The sequence below is a fragment of the Anopheles gambiae genome, chromosome 2 (genome assembly GCF_943734735.2).
Source record: "Anopheles gambiae chromosome 2, idAnoGambNW_F1_1, whole genome shotgun sequence".
Taxonomy (NCBI): domain Eukaryota; kingdom Metazoa; phylum Arthropoda; class Insecta; order Diptera; family Culicidae; genus Anopheles; species Anopheles gambiae.
Window position 1 is genome coordinate 5,872,745 of NC_064601.1, and position 17,366 is coordinate 5,890,110.

At 48.6% G+C, this 17,366-nt stretch overlaps 1 protein-coding gene across 6 annotated transcripts in view; it reads left to right on the forward strand.

The window, feature by feature from the left end:
* The first annotated feature begins 956 nt into the window (after positions 1 to 956).
* The window catches only part of LOC4576821 (activating transcription factor 3), a 58,140-nt gene continuing 41,730 nt past the window's right edge, over positions 957 to 17,366 (forward strand). For 2 of the 6 annotated variants that reach the window (XM_061648030.1, XM_061648029.1), the window contains exons 1-2: positions 965 to 1,088; positions 2,833 to 3,417. The gene's annotated coding sequence lies outside the window, so the exon portion shown is untranslated. Of the gene's footprint in view, positions 1,248 to 2,832; positions 3,418 to 17,366 lie in introns of all 6 variants that reach the window. The other 4 variants (XM_061648026.1, XM_001238508.4, XM_061648027.1 and 1 more) reach the window with 4 other exon arrangements.

Here is a 17,366-nt window from a genome sequence, read left to right on the forward strand (position 1 = left end):
CACGCGTCTTTTCATTCGCTTTTTGTTGTTGCTGTCGTTGCCTGCTACTACTGTTTTTGTTGCTGTCGCTGTTGTTGGCACGATCGCCCGCGCGCGAAATCTCCGGTACCGATTTCACTATCAAACGGTGCGCTAGCTTCGAAGGTGGTGGACGACACCGCACACAACAACCCCGGACACACCGGCGTGGCTGGCACCGCGCCCCCTCAGCCACTCAGCCAAACGCACACGACGGAACGCGTATGAATATATATGCAAAAAAAAAGGTAAGCGGCATGCTTCCAACACAGCACAACAAATGCCGGTAACAGGGGCCGCGATCGGCCAATCAGCGGCGAGTATGACGTTTTGGTCCACCAATGCCGCCGTGCCGATGATGACAACTGGTTGGGGTGCTATTTTTAGCCCCAATCGCACCGGCACTCACCATTTGTCGCGGGGGTTGTGCGACCGGGGGGGAGCTATCAACGTGGAGTAAACCATTGCAGGGTTCGCGAGGGAATGTATCGATGAGTTACCCGAGGCACAAGGTTACATTGCAGATGTGTTGAGGAGCCACAATTTGGGGCTTTTCACTGTTTTATATTGTAAAACTTCTCTCTTCCAATTACAAGTGCGTCTTTGAATACGAAATGAGAGTTAGAAAGGCACATATCATAAAGCCAGACACCATGAACGGTCGCCTGCAGTGGTCGAGGGTTAGATACATTACAACATTATCTGTTCTATTCCAATTCAATTCGAATACACAACAAATAACCCTGCACCACGCGCTGAGTGGCGGCCAACATTGCACGCATTCGAAGTCCCCCGCAAGCGCCCTAAACAGCAACGCCACATTCACGCGCTCACTCCGTCACTACGAGAGAGAGAGAGCAGCACGACACAAAACCCGAGCCGTCCGCTCTCTCGCGGCAGGCGCAAGAAGGCGCGCGCGTGGTCGTGTGTGTCGCTTTGGCCGCGCACCGACCGACCGAATGGATGCGAAACTCAGCGGCTGCCCGCCAGTTTACAATCGCACACGAAACGGACCGCACATGACGGCAGTGACCGGATCGCGAGCTTTGTCGCGCGAAACCCCTAAACCCGTACGCAAACCCGTGTCCCTGTTGTTGTCGTTTGCAGCTCGATGCACCAAGCGCGTGACGCGACGGAAAAGCGCCGGGAAACTGTTAGCAGCCACGTTCAGTGTCGCGACCGTCAGCATCGACCGGGCGGACCGTCGGCCGCAGTACCGGACGCTTCAGGTTGGGGCGGGGGAGAGAGGACACCGAATCGAAAATCATGTTGATGATAATGATGTGGGAAAGGAAAACACACACCGAACACACATTAGCGAAGGAGTAAAACAATCTTACCACGGAAATAAACCGCAAACGAACAAACACGGTGTTGTGGTGCAAAATTGGGAAGGAGCTTGCCTGGCCACGTCGAGTCGAATTTCCTCACGCACGGATGCACGCGGGCGAGTGTGTGAACGAAAACAAATGAATTTATTTGAGCACAAACATACACACACGCACCAATGTGTAGGAAAATCGAATCCTACTCGGGGAAGCTGTGTGTGCAACACGAGGAAAACATTCGCAAGGAAGATTAACAGATTGTGTTTCTTGAGTTGTTGCTTTTTTGTGTACAAATTCTTTAATTTAAGTCTACGAAAATGTCTTACGAAGTGTCTAAGTAGTATCCATGTGTTGGTGACTAGTGAGCAGCTTGTTTAAAACGCTAATGATAACAAGTTGATATTTGTTTACGATAAAAAAAACAGGATTATCGGCGTCAAGTGTCAACAAATGTGAAACCGAGTGCAAACAACACATTTTCAAAAGTTCTACTTTTATGTTTGCTGCAATTAATTTGAAATAATTTAAAAAAAATGATTAGATTTTAGTAAAATTTAGCTTGTTGTTTCCAAATTATCCCAAAAGCAGCCCAATACATGCTGCCGTCGGTCAATAATATTCCCAAAAACGATAATCTAGTACAATAATTAATCAATCAATTTTTAGTTAAACAATTTTGTTACAAAAAGGGATTCAGTGTACGTTTAAACGTGTGTGAGTGTGTGTGTTTAGTGTGAGAAAAATAAGGAAAAAATCGAACAGCGCACCAGCGCATACCAATAACAGCTCCATCGGTATTGAATTTTCCACTCGAAAAGCGAGAAAGTGTTACCCCGATCGTGGTGGTGCAGCAGCAGCAGTAGTAATAGTAGTAGTAACAAGTAGTAACAAAGAAAGAAATCCCCCCCAGAGGAACAATCCCTCCCCCAGTAATGGAAGGAGCGAGGATTGAGTTTTCGAGTGGCGGTGCCAAAAAAGAAAATCTGGAAACCCTTCCCTCAGTCTCCCATCCCGGCGTGACACCGTGACATGCTAATTCTGGCACTCAGCGGGCAAAAACAACTGTACAAAAACGGCTGTTTCGTGCCGGTGAAGTAAAAACGGAAAAGCAAGGAAAAACACACATACACACTCACACACACACACACACACACAGGGAGTGGAAAAATCGACTGACCGCCGGCAGCGCCGGCTCTCATGCGTTCGGCTCTGGACTGACCGGCGCCAATCGGGAAACACACTGCCGGCAACATTTCCCTACATCTCCCTCCTCACCCTTAACTCCTTTCCTGCTTGCTGTGGAAAATCGGCTTCGGAAAATCGGTTTTCGTGGAACTTTGCCCCTCTCGGCGGTCGGTGCAGTGAGAGCGCAGTGTGGCCAAAGCAATGCGTGTGTTTGTGTGTGTGTGTTTTCCTTTTAGATGTGTTTGTGTATGTGTTTTTGGCATTAGCGGTTGATTGTTCTTATTCCTTATCTCTTCTCCAGCGAGTTGCAGCACTCAGTGAAAAACGGCACTGCCGCCGGCCAGCAGAATTACCACCCGGCTAGTGCGAACCACCACCACCCCCTGGGAGGGAAAAAGAGAAGTGCAAACCGTAAAGCGAAAGGTGAATACAAAATGTCACCCAGTGAATGGGGAGGGTTGTGTGTGTGTGTCAGGTGCTAAATGTTAAGTGTTTTAGTGTTAGTGTTTATTTGCTAGCAGCAACAACCGAAAAAATAAAATAACGTAAAGTGTATAAAATACATACAGAAAAAAGAGAGGCAAAAGTGCAAAACAACACACAGTGATACTCGAGTGAGTGAGTGAGTGAGTGAGAGAGAGAGAGAGAGAAAGAGTGCAGCAGCATCGAATGAACCGAATCGGGCAGACGAATTAGAGGATTAACACTGTGCCCGAAGGAAGTTATGACAGCTCGGTTTTAGTGTTTTTCATCCAAGCAGGCCGCGTTCGTTCTGCTGTGTGCCGAGTGATCGCAGGATAACACACACCGGAAGTGCAAACGCTACACACACACACACTGCTGCAAACGAGGACAACGGAGCAGCGGTGACGACAGTGTCCAACAGGTGGTTTTTCCTTCTTTTTTTCTATTGGCTCCTTCCTTACCCACTCCTAGAGCATTATTATTATCATCATTATTGCCACACCACACCGAGCAGGAGGAGGAGGGGGAGAAGGTGCTCATAATTCACGATTAGAGCATTTGCAGTAAATGAAGCGAGCGAGCAAGCTTTGCCAATTTTGCACACCGAAAGAAAAGTAGCCAAACGTTTCCCTCCCCGTTTTTCCTCTCCCAAACATTTGTTGCATGTTTTTGGCAATGTGGCGTGACGTTTTGGCGACCAGTACACGGAGCAAAAAAGCGGGGTGAAAAGAACACCGAAACCCCCCCCTCCTACTTGGCCCACTGCCCGGGGATCAGTTTTCCGGTTTTCCGCCCGCGAGTCTGTGTGTGTGTGAAGAAAATAAATACAAAAAATTACAGCGGACCATTGCGGATGGTCCAATTGCGTGTCGGTGCATGGTCCATAAGCACCGAGGGGCCTCACACTCCGCGCCATGCACTGTAAAGAGAGTTTGAGTGTGCTACAAAAACATACAACATTTTGGCAACACTTGGCCACACAGCCGGCAAAACGAAGCTTCTGCGCAACTCAAAAGGGAACCACCGCGCGTTTGGGGCGATGTGGTCGACGTTCCATGTTGTGGGCGTCGAACGGATCGTTACGAACTGTCTTGACAACTAGCTTGCGCTTGGCCGCCACCACTTTTTGTTCGTTCATTCATTTTTGGAGGTGCAAAAAAAAACGCGCCCCTTTCGTAGCCAAACTAGCCGGTTTTGTTTTCTTTCTTGTGTTCCTTGAAACCATGAAAAAGCTCAGTTATCCGCACCTTCTTTCGTCCACGATGGTTCGAGAGTGTGTGCCCAGATTTATGATCAGCTCACGAGCAGCTCGAACGGACACGCCAAGGATAATTAATTTTACTTTGTAAAAACACAATCTGACGCGTTTGTTTTTTTGTTTTGTTTTTTCTTTGGAAAGAGGTTGAGAGTTTGAAGGTGGGTTGCCGCACCGAAAGGATTAAGCATCCCAACCCCGTGGTACGCGAAACATAAACTCTCCGATCGGTCGGTCGGCTAAAATCGGTTTTACACCAAATAGTGCCCCCCCGACGCACCATGTGTAGGCTGAAGTTTATCCCTTTGCTTAAAAGAGAGAGAGAGAGAAAGAGCATTGGGTTTGTTTTTGCGCAGGCTTTTGATTCTTTGCACGCACATGCTGGGAAGGTGGCGTGGAAGTGGGGTTGAAAAGAATTTATGGCTACCGCGCGCACGTTACTTCCAAATGGTTCGATCACAAAACACTTTGGCGAAGTGCAAATTGCATCTTTAATCCTTCGTTTCCGGCAGACGGCTCCGCGTTTGGGTTGGATGCTAAATATGCTGCTTAATGTGAACCGGGTTTGGGGCAATTTGTTGTCCAAGAGTTTGCCGATTACACCCTTCTCCCTGCGCTTCGTTTGCCATCGGAATCTGGAACACACCCTTCTGATTTGCTACACTGTAATCCATTTGTAGCCGTTTGGCAAACTCCCCTACAACACACCCTAATTATTCCCGGCGTGAATGTATCTCTTCACGCATGGTCGGACACGCGCACCGAACTATTCGCACTGTGCGCGAGGAAGCACACAACGCACCGCGAGAGAGAGGGAGAGTCGAGTCTAGCGCCTAGGTCATATTCATTAGCTTAATTCACCTACTCTCCGATGGCCGGGAATGGGCGGAATCACAAAAATAAAGCAGCCGAATGAATGCGAGGCCCGACTGGAAGTGCAGCGCGATGAAGGCTGCGCAAGATCACGAGAGGATGCCATACGATACACAGCGTGTAAATGAATTGCATAAATTTGCATCTTCGGGAGGAGTGACACGCGCTCCCAACCCCACCATCACCACACCACTGGGGTCATCTGCTGCTTGCACCGGACGCGCAAAGGGTTTGGCGCACATGGCACACAAGTGCTGGAATTAAAATCATATTAATAAAACGCATCTCGATCCACACGCACACGCTGGTTTGTCAGTCCGCAAAAGGAAGTGTCTGTGTGTGTGTGCGCGCATCTACCCCTTCACGCACCTCTACTACTGCAGGCAGGAGGTCGTTCTATCTACCTCCAAGAAACCCGAAAGGCATCGGGTCGTTTAAAACACCCCACATTTCCCCACTCCCACCAGCTGCCCTTCCAGTACAGGTCGTCATCAACCGAAGCCACACATGATAATGGTGCGAGAAGATTGCGCCTCCGGCTACATAAAGTGGCACATAAAGTAGCACACTTTATGGGACATGTGGATGTGCGCGAGGAGTAGCTTCTTGTTTGGAGCGAGTGTTTGTGTTTAAGCGCCGTGCAGCGGTTCCTCTCCACACTGCCTCTGGTGGCTTAAAACATGCAAATTTTCTCGCAATTTAGGAAGAAGCTGGAGGATGGAGCGTTGCCGGGTCTCTTTTGCAGAATTTTGATCCGTTGGATTATCTCTTTGAGGAATTGATTGAGACAGCTTCTTTACGGATCTTAGGATCTTGTGCCTGCTGAGATATTCCCGGAGACCGGAAAGACTCAACGATCAGCGTGAAGCTATTGGTAATGTATTAAACACATAAAGATCACAGATATTCAACACGATGATGCACTTACTATTACACGCAATAAAAGTCCTCTGGTGCGAGGTTCTTCTGGAGTTTTTAAAGTCGCAACAACTTAATGTACTCTGCAATGTACACTCCATTGATGTAAACACATACAACAAGTACAGGTGTGTGTCGCAATGGGGGCTGGTCATTCATTTTCATTCACTCCATCGACAATCAATCGAGCGTTACGATCTCGTTCTTGGAATTCCACCAGCAAAACAGGTCTGTCCCTGGTGTCCGCCCGGTTTAAGGTTAGGTTCAGATGTTAGCGGGAGGTTCCGAAGCAAACAAACACACTGGAGCGGAGTAGAGCGTCTCAAGTCGTTTAGATTCCTCAATGGAACTGCACTGCGCGCGAACCGAAGTTCAACTTCAATCAATCTATTTCATATTTGTTTCAATCATCATCGTCACTAGCATCGTCGCTTGCAAGAGCGAGAGACACGTGATCGTTGCATTCATCGGGGAGGGTTAAGAGGGGATGCTGAATCAAGCCGGACCTCTATTAGAATCAAATTACCCGCCGCGCAGTGTCATGAAGGGTGACATCGGGCGGACAGTAGGACCGTTGTTCGCGCAGCAGCTGTCGATTGAGTTCGCCAATCGATGGGTCGTGATCGATGGGCAAAGATCAAGACACCTGATATATCGGAACTGTCGCTCGGGAAAAGGTGTAAAATCGGCAATTAGTCGCTCGATTGTGTAAACAGTGCATCCCCCTAATCATTTTGAAACGGCCGTGTAGCTGTAAGAATGATCACTCCGGCAAGACTCCGGTAAGATCGGACGCGCTTCAATCACAAACACACGTATCGCACATGCAATGCACGCGGCCACAAACCCATTTCGTCTTCGCACGAATGCCTCCTCCTACGCGTCACACACACACACTCAAGCCATTTAATGAACCCCTCGCCGGGGTCCGATTTTCTTCACCCCCGCTCCACGACGAGATACACACTCATTTTCTATTAGCATTCTCAACACATAAACTTGCCTTGCCTACCATCATATCTTCCTCCATTTCTATCGCGCATGCTTTCCTTCTACCACCCGTCTCTGACCCACCTCTAACCCAGGCTCGATCAAATCAAATTAGGTTGATGGCTATTAGCGCACGGAGGAAGAGAAGACAACACAGACACACACATGATTGAAGTACACACAGGGGGCAAAAGTACGAGGTGAAACCCCCAAGAACATAAAATGTACGAGCATGTGTAGCTGTATGTGTGTCTATCATTTGCCACCCACAACCACCGTTACCACCGTCAGATTCCAACAACCCCAACAACTCCCCACCCCCAAAAGGCTCCTTGCTCCTGCCCCGTGCTGCACGATCGACAAGATCGTGTCTCGAAGATTAGCACTCGAGCTTCTGAAAGAGGTCGTCTTAACGTGGTGGCGTCGTCGTGTGTGCGTGCGCTATCGGTTTGGAGAGGGGGGGGGGAGAGGATCAGCGATCGGGCGGTTTGTTGCCATTTGCTCAACCACACCTTTACCCACACAGCCTCGACAGCTCATGTGTGCTGCTGGGCGTGCAGTTTTGTAGACTTTTTTTTTGCATGCGAAAAGACCCTTGCAAAACCCAAACCCCTCTGTTTGGGCGATCGACATCTGGTCGCGCATTTCCCCCCCCCCCCCCTCGTTTGCAAACTGCCAAGGGCTTATCGAAGACAATGAATAAGAAATTTATGAGCTGGCGATCGCAAGACGCTGATAAGTGTATTCCCCGCTGCTTGGGGTTTTTGTTTTGACATATGAACACTATTTTTGTCTTTATTTTGACATATGGGCGTCGCGGTCGGTGCTGTCAAAAATGGGGTTTGATTGCTTTTCGGGGGGTTACACCACTGGTTTGTTGTGTTCCCTATTTCCTGCTTTTCACAGCGGAGCACCTCGGTTTGGGCTCGGTTATAAATCAAACATGAAAGGGCAACAAACATTTTTATGTTTTTAAAGCCAGACACGGTAGACACAGTGGTAGGTGACATGCTAAGATAGAAGCGATTTATAACTGCCGATGCTGATCTTTGCCTACGATCGTATGACTAAGCCAACTGTGAAGCATATTGAGAGCCTAAAAATCGCATTTTCTTTTCAATACAAACTTTTTTGATACAAACCTAACCATTCTACCGGTGCTAACGACCGCAAATCCAATATCTAATTAAGAGCAATGCTGTTAGCGTGTTAGTTAATGGTGCCAGATAGCACAAAACTCCTTCCCCCTGCACTCAAATTTGCAACTAAGCGCAACCCGCCCCAGACAAACGGTCTGGTCGACATCTTCGCCCTCATATCTCGGCCAGCCGGGGGCAGACGGTGTGCGCGATAGGCATCGGCCAGCCGTCGTCGTCGTCGTCGGACCTCGAATCGGTTAAACACTTGTCGCGCAAGAGCAGACGTGATTCTGATCTCGGTTAAGATGAACCAAGTAATTACCCATTGCTTGCAGCACGGGTGACCTACCTCCACACCCTCTGGTATGTGGGGAGTGAGCATCCGCGTCTCAGCACGCATCCTCTCCTCACCTTGCTTCTGTGCTTATCGTTCTAGCAGATGTCTTTGTGGTCACACCGCCAGTGACCTTTTATTGTTGGCGTTTCCCTTCCCTGCTTGGGGTGATAATCAGCCGCCGCTATGTGCCATGATGATGCTGCCAATGCTGCCAACTTGAGAAAGTGATAAGATTGGCACACAAGGCACAAGCGAATGATAATTTGAATACGCTCATTAGGCGATCTTTACCCGCTACATTTTTGGGGTTCATCACGGGACGAACATGGGGCGACAGGAGACAAAGTCTGTAGACGCTGCCAGAGCCCGGGTGATTCGGTGATAGGCTCGATTGTTTTGACTTTTTTCAACCACTTTGTAGAATGTTTTGTTTTACTTGACCAAACACAAAAAGAACCTCTCTACTCTGTAGACGTGCAATTTGTCACGTACACACTACCGTGCACCGTTCTGCACCGTTCTGTGCCCATGCTTTTGATGTTGCCTGCTTTTCCAACACATTTCTAACACTCGCCGTACGTAGTGAAGGAATCGTCGCGTTCGTTTTGAAATGCAAAAATTAGCATGCCTCAATAACGCCTGTACGCTTCCCCGCTGCTGTTGCTGCTGCTGTGCTTCTTATAGATGCACTTTGTTGCTGTGAGCTGCATTTGAAGTGTCTTTAGCTTTAGCCACCTCCTCCTTCCCCCCACTGAAACACTCGCACATGAGCTGCTTCCATCCAGCGGAACTTCAAACAGATGTAACAGCACCAGCTACGGGCCAGCGAGCGAACGAGCGAGCGAGCGGCTCGCTCGGAAACAATATTTATTTCCATCAGTAAAATGTGTGCCATCAGCCGCTGCCAACACGCTGGTCCGGCTCCGTGTCCGTGTCAGGTCCGAGCCCTTTGCCAAATGCGGCACCACCTCCAACGCCACCATTGCCTACCATTAGTCATATTGCATAATCAAACGCACTTGCGCCAACGCGTCTACGCGAGAGGACGACAAGCGGTGATGACCGATTTGTGTGATTTATGTACGTGTGTGTGTGTGTGTTTGGTTGAAGTGTCCGAAGGTGATGCACTTCCGTTACTTAAGCAAGCGGTAAAGTGTCACCACTGATAAAGAAGCGCACACATACAAGCACAGTTGAGCACATGGTTGTCACGCTCGATGGAGCAACCTGGTGCTTCGTAGAAATTCATCGATAAGCGTCCACTTTTGAGCGGACATTGCGACTTCTTACTCACTTAAACGTTTCACTGGAAAAAAAGCCACTGAACAGATACACTTCAAAATCTGACTGCTCAGAATTGTTATTCTTCCGCGGAAAACCACTCACAAAACCCGTTGTTCGCCTGCCCTGGGGATGTACGATCAAAACCATACTCTCTTGATTTCCCTTTCCCCCGTCGCTTTTCAAAACATTGACTGGAATCGATCAAAACATGTCGGTGTGATTCGGCCGTTAATTTTTTCGTTGCCGCTTTCCCCTCTCATGAAGTTTAGTTTAGGCTTGATACCGATGTGAGATGCTATTTTTAATGATTTAAGCCAGAGCCAGAGCGCAGCGGGATACTGCAGCAACATTGATCGAAAGCAGGACACACGGCAGCAGCAGCAGCAGCAGCAGAAGTGTGACTTTGATTTTTCGGTTTTTCATTTCGAGCAAACATTATTTACCCAAAGGTCGTCCGCGATTTTACTTGTTTTCATCGTAAACATACGACGGCCGACTGTTGTTATTCTTTCCGGTGGTGTCCCAGGGCCCGCCGTAACGTACCACAGCGTGTGTGACTGTGCTGCTGCGAGATACGCGAGTTCGAGCGTCCGTCCGCACGAAGATCGCACGCGTTTTTGCCGCAATTCAAAAATAGCGCAAACCCCCCCCTCGGGAAAGGGAGTTTTTTTCCCTCACTTCGAAAAGAACATGTGGAACAATGAGCGTGTGTGTGTGTGTATGGGAAAGTGGAATATTGCGCGAATAAAAAAAAGACCCGGGTGTGTTATTTAATATCGCCCAGTGGCCCCGGCGTTCGGTTGCGAGACGGTTTGTTATCCATTTTGCACACAGCCACACGGTGTGGCGCCGTACGGCCTTTGGGGTTATCAAACGACACAGCAGCACACCACACACACAATAGAAGAGGGCGAAGAAACAAAAAAAAACGAACTTTCATTCCTCCCTACTGCTGGCTTATCTTTTTCCCACTTTTTCGGTTTTGCATTCTTGCTCGGCGCAACGGCCTATTTGTGTAACACTTGCTTAATTGATCGTTAGCGAGCGCACTGCGACCGAGCTGGTTAAGAAGTTGATTAAAGCGATTCCAATTTCTGTGTACGACGCTTACACTTACACAAGCGAACACACTAAACAGTAAAAGCAACTGTCACTTGGCCTGTTTATGCTCCTGTCAGGGAGAAAATTTCAAACAAGAAAGTTGATACCTATCAGTTACCGGTAAGGGGCCAGGCGAGGACAAGTGACAGCGTCGGTGACGTTCTTGCACGGGGGGGACGGTGGGGTTCTATTTGACCCGCTCCCTCTTCCACGGGCGGAAAACTGATCCTTGGTAAAGTTGTTTGTTTTCAACAAAAGGGAAGCTGTGGGCGGCTTGGTGTACGTGTGCGTGTTGGGGGGGGAGGGGGGGAACTGAGAAGCGGAAGAAAGCGCCGGATATGTTTGTGTGATCTGACTGACTGGAACACGTTCTTAGACGCTCCTAGAAAAGCAATACACACACACCAACGTCTGCCGATATGCTAATGCAGGAAAAGGCGTGCACGATGGCAAAAGGTCGTGCGAAGAAATTCGACGCAACAATGTCACCGAAATTTAGGCCAAGCGGCATGTTTTGCTACGGCAAGAGGGTAGTGGGCTGTAACAACCAAATTGATGGCTTTTCTTCTTTTTTTGCTTGGTTGTTTGCTTCGAGTTTGACGATAATGGAATCCGTTCTCAGGGAGAGTGGTACTGTGCGCTTTACAAACGGTTGGAATTAAGCTCAGACAGCGTGAATTGGCCCCTGATGTGGAGCGCATGATGGATTGGTGATTAGCCTAAACATTCAAAGATTCCATTAAACGGTTGCTTTAGTTTGACTTGTTTTTCAGTTAGGCCTTTTGATTGTTTCTGTTTGCCTGCTCATACCAAAAACAAATTGACCGAAAAAAATCAATCCATTCTTTGCTTTTCTCCTCCGAAAGCCAGAGCATTCTCTTCTTCGCAAAACTTTCTCTGCCGTTCTTACATTATTACCTTCTTCAGGACCACCCTGCATGGAGAAAAAAATTAATTTATGCAAACTATGCTATTAAACCGTCACAACGATAATGCGTTTCTTATTTGCTTTCTTGGTCACGGTCACAACAGGCGTATAATGTTTCCTCCTACTTCGATTTTATTGTTTTAGAAATCGATTTTTTTGTTCGCTAAAAGGCTAAATTGATGACTCAACCAGCCTCCCAGCGTACTTAATGGCCATTCTTTTCCAATTCATTTTTAACACAGTGTTTTTTTCTTTTCAAATCTACGCCTGTTTTTATTGGTCTGACGATCAAACGATCTGATACGATCGGATGGCTTCTTCCTTCAATATTGAGCCACACGATGGAATGACGATTCCATAAATCACTCCTTTCCTCCAAAACACACCATACCCAATGCGAAGCTTTTGCCTAAAAAATGTCCCATAAAAAGATACGGCCGCTGCAAGCAGCCCGGGTCCGTTTAAACGATTGATCTTCATCAACCTCACATAGCGCATTTGCATCAAATTTGGATCGAAAAGCATTCGAAAAAGATCGGTATCGCGCGAGGTGATGTGTCCGAGGAACAGTACCGGCACGCAGGCTTCTCCAAAAAGAAACCAAACACACACGAACGCACGTCCATCAACAGCCGAGAGGAAGTCATTAATAATGTCGTGTGTCTGTTCGAGATCAGCCCAACACGATAAAAAAAACCGTGCCCACAACCAACGACAGCATCACGACCACATTGCACATATCACCAACCTTCGAAACGCATGTACATACAAATGATCACCCCGGGCAATCGGGGAGCACCCTGTCCAGTTCCGGATTTTGAGCGAGCGGAGCAAACTAAACAACAAAAAAATATGATAATTTCAAACGTCAAAACATTCACGGATGGAGTGTGGCGAATAAAGCCGCAACGCACACAGGTTTCGCCCACGAGTTTTATCATTCTCCTGCTCCACTACCACCACGACGAGCGAGCGCGTTACGCATAATTTGCACGGTTCTGTGTTCTGGAGGCGCCGGGGACGGGGGAATGGACGAAAGAGGGTGGTAAACTAGAGTAAAAGAGTCTCGCGATTTTTGTTGCCAGTTCACTGTCCGCGCGGTGCTTGCTGATGGCCGTAATTAATTTCGGCGAGGCGAACAGTAAATAAATTGATCCCATTTGTTAAGCACATCACAATTAACGAATGTCCGGGGCCTTTGGAGCGGTCCACAGCGGGATGAGTTGGACTTTAAAACCTCCAAACTGCTGTCAATTTCTAGCCAGAGGACAGAGATTGTCGTTGGAGTACGTGGAGAACAGCTTGTTAGCATTAGAATGCAACGAAAAGGCTGCATTGGAGCTCGTTCTATGCATTACAATGTCTACAAAGACTATCAACCTCCCCCATGAATATGGCTTCGAAAAAGAAACAATGTGCGATAATGATGCTCGTACAGTCGGGCACGTCCAGGCACACGGGGGCTACACTCCCCTGCTTTCCGATCGTGCTGCCCTAACAGATGGAGCTGCTTTATCGCCTTCCCAGACTGCAGTGGCGCCCAAAGCGACCGGCTGATTCTTAAACGAGGGGCAGAGACGCGGATTGAACATTATCCACACCATACGCCAGTGGGAAAACGGTGCACGCAGAGAGGGAGAAAGTGCCCGAGACCCTATTGAGATAATTGATTTGTCACAAACGAGCATTGCTCGGCGAGCACGGCCGTCCTTTGACAAACAGCAGTGGGGGGGCAGCAATGTGGCGGGTAGGTATGGTGAAATGTAAAACAATCGCACCCAAGCACACACATACACCACTTTTGCGACGACACGCCGACGATCGTGCTCGCGTTTATTGTGGCGTCGAGGCGTCGTCATTACGGCGCGTCCGGCGACCATACACTGCTGAAGCCGAGACCAGCACAGATGGAAAGAGTTCGGAGAGCAAAAAGTGTCGAAGGAAAAGGGCCACGGGAAAGGTACGAAGGGCGCTGCAGTCTAATAAAAATGAATCGATGAAGAAAATATGGAGTGTTGTCCCCCCGGTTTTGAGCGTGGGGAAAAACGATTCTGAACCATTTCTTGTGTGACGAAAAAAATACACAGAAAAGGTCAATAGAATGCTGTTAATTAAAAATTCCACAAATGCTCGCTGGCACTGGAGGCCACCGCGCTAGCCTAACGCATAAATCACCACACGTCACACAGCCCAGCCCGACCTTCTGGGAACATTTCCGGATTCCCTGTCACCTATGGGACGCCATCTAGTCTGCCCTTTTTTTTTTTGGGGGCTTTTTAAGCACATCGCTTTATTCAGATTTTTTCTACCAATTCCCACCGAGCTTCTAGCCTTGCCCGGGCTTGGTAAATCTCGGTCAAAGCTATTTTGTTTGCAACGAAGCGAAAAAAAAACAATAGTCACCTCGGTAGAAGCTCCAAAACGGACCCACTAAATCCTTCCAACAGGCATAACAGAAAAAAAGCATGCGGCCGTATGTCTTGATGCTCCCTCCGAAACCGAGATTAAGTGCCGCATAATTGGAATTGTGGTAGCGTAACGAACACACACACATAGTGAGGAAGGGGGCCAAACAAAAACACAAGCCAAGGAGGAGGACGCCGTAGAAGGCAACAAGCAGAAATCGCACAAAATTCCTCCAAAAAGCAGCAAAAAGCAACGCAAAGGACCGCGCGGATGCTGCAATACCGAAGGGTATGGATGCAAGGTATGAAGTTGCGTCTGTTGCCGGTTCACTCGGAAGGGGAGGTCACACCGAATGGAAGATGCGTCGCAAACGGAGGGTTCAAATTGGATAAAAACCCGCACCGCATTGGAACCATTTCTGCATACACACAGGCTGGCAGGCATCACTGCTTCTTTCCAACCCCAGCGAAGAAGACATCAAGGGAGGACAAAAAATATGCACACACACACACATACGAACACACTTCCAATGGCGCAAAAGTTGGCCATGAATCAGAAAAAAAAGCGAAGAGTACACTATACTCGCAGGCTGTTGCGCCGTTTGGTTGCGTTTGGCGTAGTGGCGCCATCTTGGGCGAATTTCTCGAAGGTATCTCTGGTGAGCCGTTTTTTAGTCGACTGTCCAAATGTTGACCCTATCTCTCCCCCTCTCCTCTTCAGCAATCAATGCCAACTTGACGGGTTTATGGAAAGTGAGGTTTGCCTAGCCGACCGATTGTTTTGCACTAAGTAGCGCCTCCACCCAATTCTTGGTGGATTATGATGGCCAGCGAATGCGCAGCCGCCTAGTACCGGCACCGCGATCGCGCGTGGTCGTCGTCGTGAACCGTACACCTCACCGGTGCTGCCCGCCACACAGCGTGTTGCAACATTGACCTTAATATCGGTGGGAAGTATAAATCAAATTCATCCATAAATAGTGCCAAAGTGGCAACGGGTGTGTATTTTTCATTCTGCTCTGTTCCTCTCTCCCTCCCCTTCTACTTCCATCTCAGAAGACATCGCTAAAGGCAACGGATACACGTCCAATTGTGCTCAGTGAGCTTGCAGATCTAAGCCAGAAGTGCTTTACTTGCGATCGTTCCCACACAGTGCCAGTCAACCACTCTGCACTCCATTTGCAAGAAGACATTTCTGTTGACACATCTGGAAGCGACTCCCCCGAAGGTCACGTGTTGCCATTGCAGAGCAGAATGATAAATCACGCTCGCACAGTGGTGGTGGTGACTGGTTTGCTGAGAGGCTTCAGTCAGCGCCCCAGGTGTGATGCCTTACCGACGTTGTTACGTTTTTCGCGCATCCTCAAGCATGGCATGGAGATGGTAGCTGCTCGAATGCTACAACACTGTCAAGTTGTTAAATTACATTTTAAAGGATGAAAATTGCGGCCATTAAATTATTGACCGCCTCTCTCCAACACCACGAGTGGCTGCAACCCCCCTTTACAATTCTTCGCCACCATCTTTAACGATCTCTCGCGCGCAATTGCAATCGAACCGCATCGCAGCATCGCTTTGCGCACGCGTTTCAGCAGTGGTTTGTCCTCTGCCCAATCCCACACTATCTTCCGCCCCTCTTCCCGCCCCACCACCGCTACATCCGGTTTCACACGGGCGCACGTGAGGAGCCGTTTTGTCGTCTCTCTGGCCCATCGCTCACTGTCAGCGCGTCATCATTAGCATCAAATGGCACGATATAAAATTTACAAATAATTATCGGCAATCTGTGGCGGTTGGTGGTGGTAGCAACGCAACAACAACAAAACGAAACGATGCACCCACCCACACAGCACGCCCACGCCAACCGGGTTGCCCTTTTTGTGTTCCTTTCCTCGGTTTCGCCCCGTGTCGCCCGGTGTTTGAGAGTTTGACAGCCCCCGCGAGAGGTAATTAACTTTGACATTGAAAATCTCAGCCGCATGTGTATGTATGTTTGTTCTGTGTGGGGAGAGGAAGTGACACGGGGTGAGACTGCTTGAAGCGACATAAAACTCACCATTTACCTGAGCTGTGTGTGTGTGTGTGTGTGTGTGTGTGTGCGAGCGACAAGCGAGCCCTCCTCCACCGGGCGATACTGGTTAGGAGCGGTTCGCGCGTTGGGACAGATTTCATCTCAACTTCAAAGCGCCACTTCCGCCCTTGCCGAGCGTGACATTATGGCAGTGGTTGTGGTGGTGGTGTTGGTGGTGGTTATGCACATGCTACCCCTACCTCCCGTGGGTGTGCTTGATCGCATGTACATAAATTATTTAACTTTATTGTCCTCCTAAGCCACCGCGCACTGCGCTGACCATCGCACGCGGCCCACGACAGTCGCGCGCAATGGGATTAATCGATCGATCAAAAGCCCATACTTAAGCACGCTACTCGGTGGTTATGAATGTGTCTGTAGCTAACTCTCTTTATTTATCGGGATTTTTATCGACGCAGCAAAAAACAAACCACAGAGCCTGCCTCTAATATTTATTTTTATGGTGGCGTTGCCATCTTCAAAAATGTCCATTATGAACCAATCGCAGCGCAACTTTAATGCTTCCCCAGTGTGCCATCTCCAAAGCACACACAAACACACCAGTAAAACCTTGAATGCCTCAGCCACGATCGCTAAAAGTATCACCAAACCGTGGCAGCCATATTTCACGCCTGTTTACCCCTATCAAACGTGACTTCTACCACCGAAATGTCAAATCTATCAATAAACTACCATTTCGCGATGCTTAATTTCGGCGATGCTTTACGTGTCCCCCACCCTCCCAACAACACTATCACAAAAGAAACAATCGCCGACACGGTTGCATCATTCGTATTTTGGCTACATTATGCGCTACCGGCAGCCCGAGAGCACAACTCCGTTAATGAACTGACCTCGCGCGGTTCGATCAAAATCGTTAAATTAAATTGACACGAGAGAGAAAACGGACGAAAGTGATAGTGCTTGACGAATATCCCCATCCAGAAGAGCCATCCTAATTACGACGGAACGAAAAGATCTCCCCCCGATTGGGCGTAAAGATAAAGCGGAGCCACACAAAATGTGCCATTGCCGTGAAGTTGTAAACTTTGATCGATGGAGAAGGCCG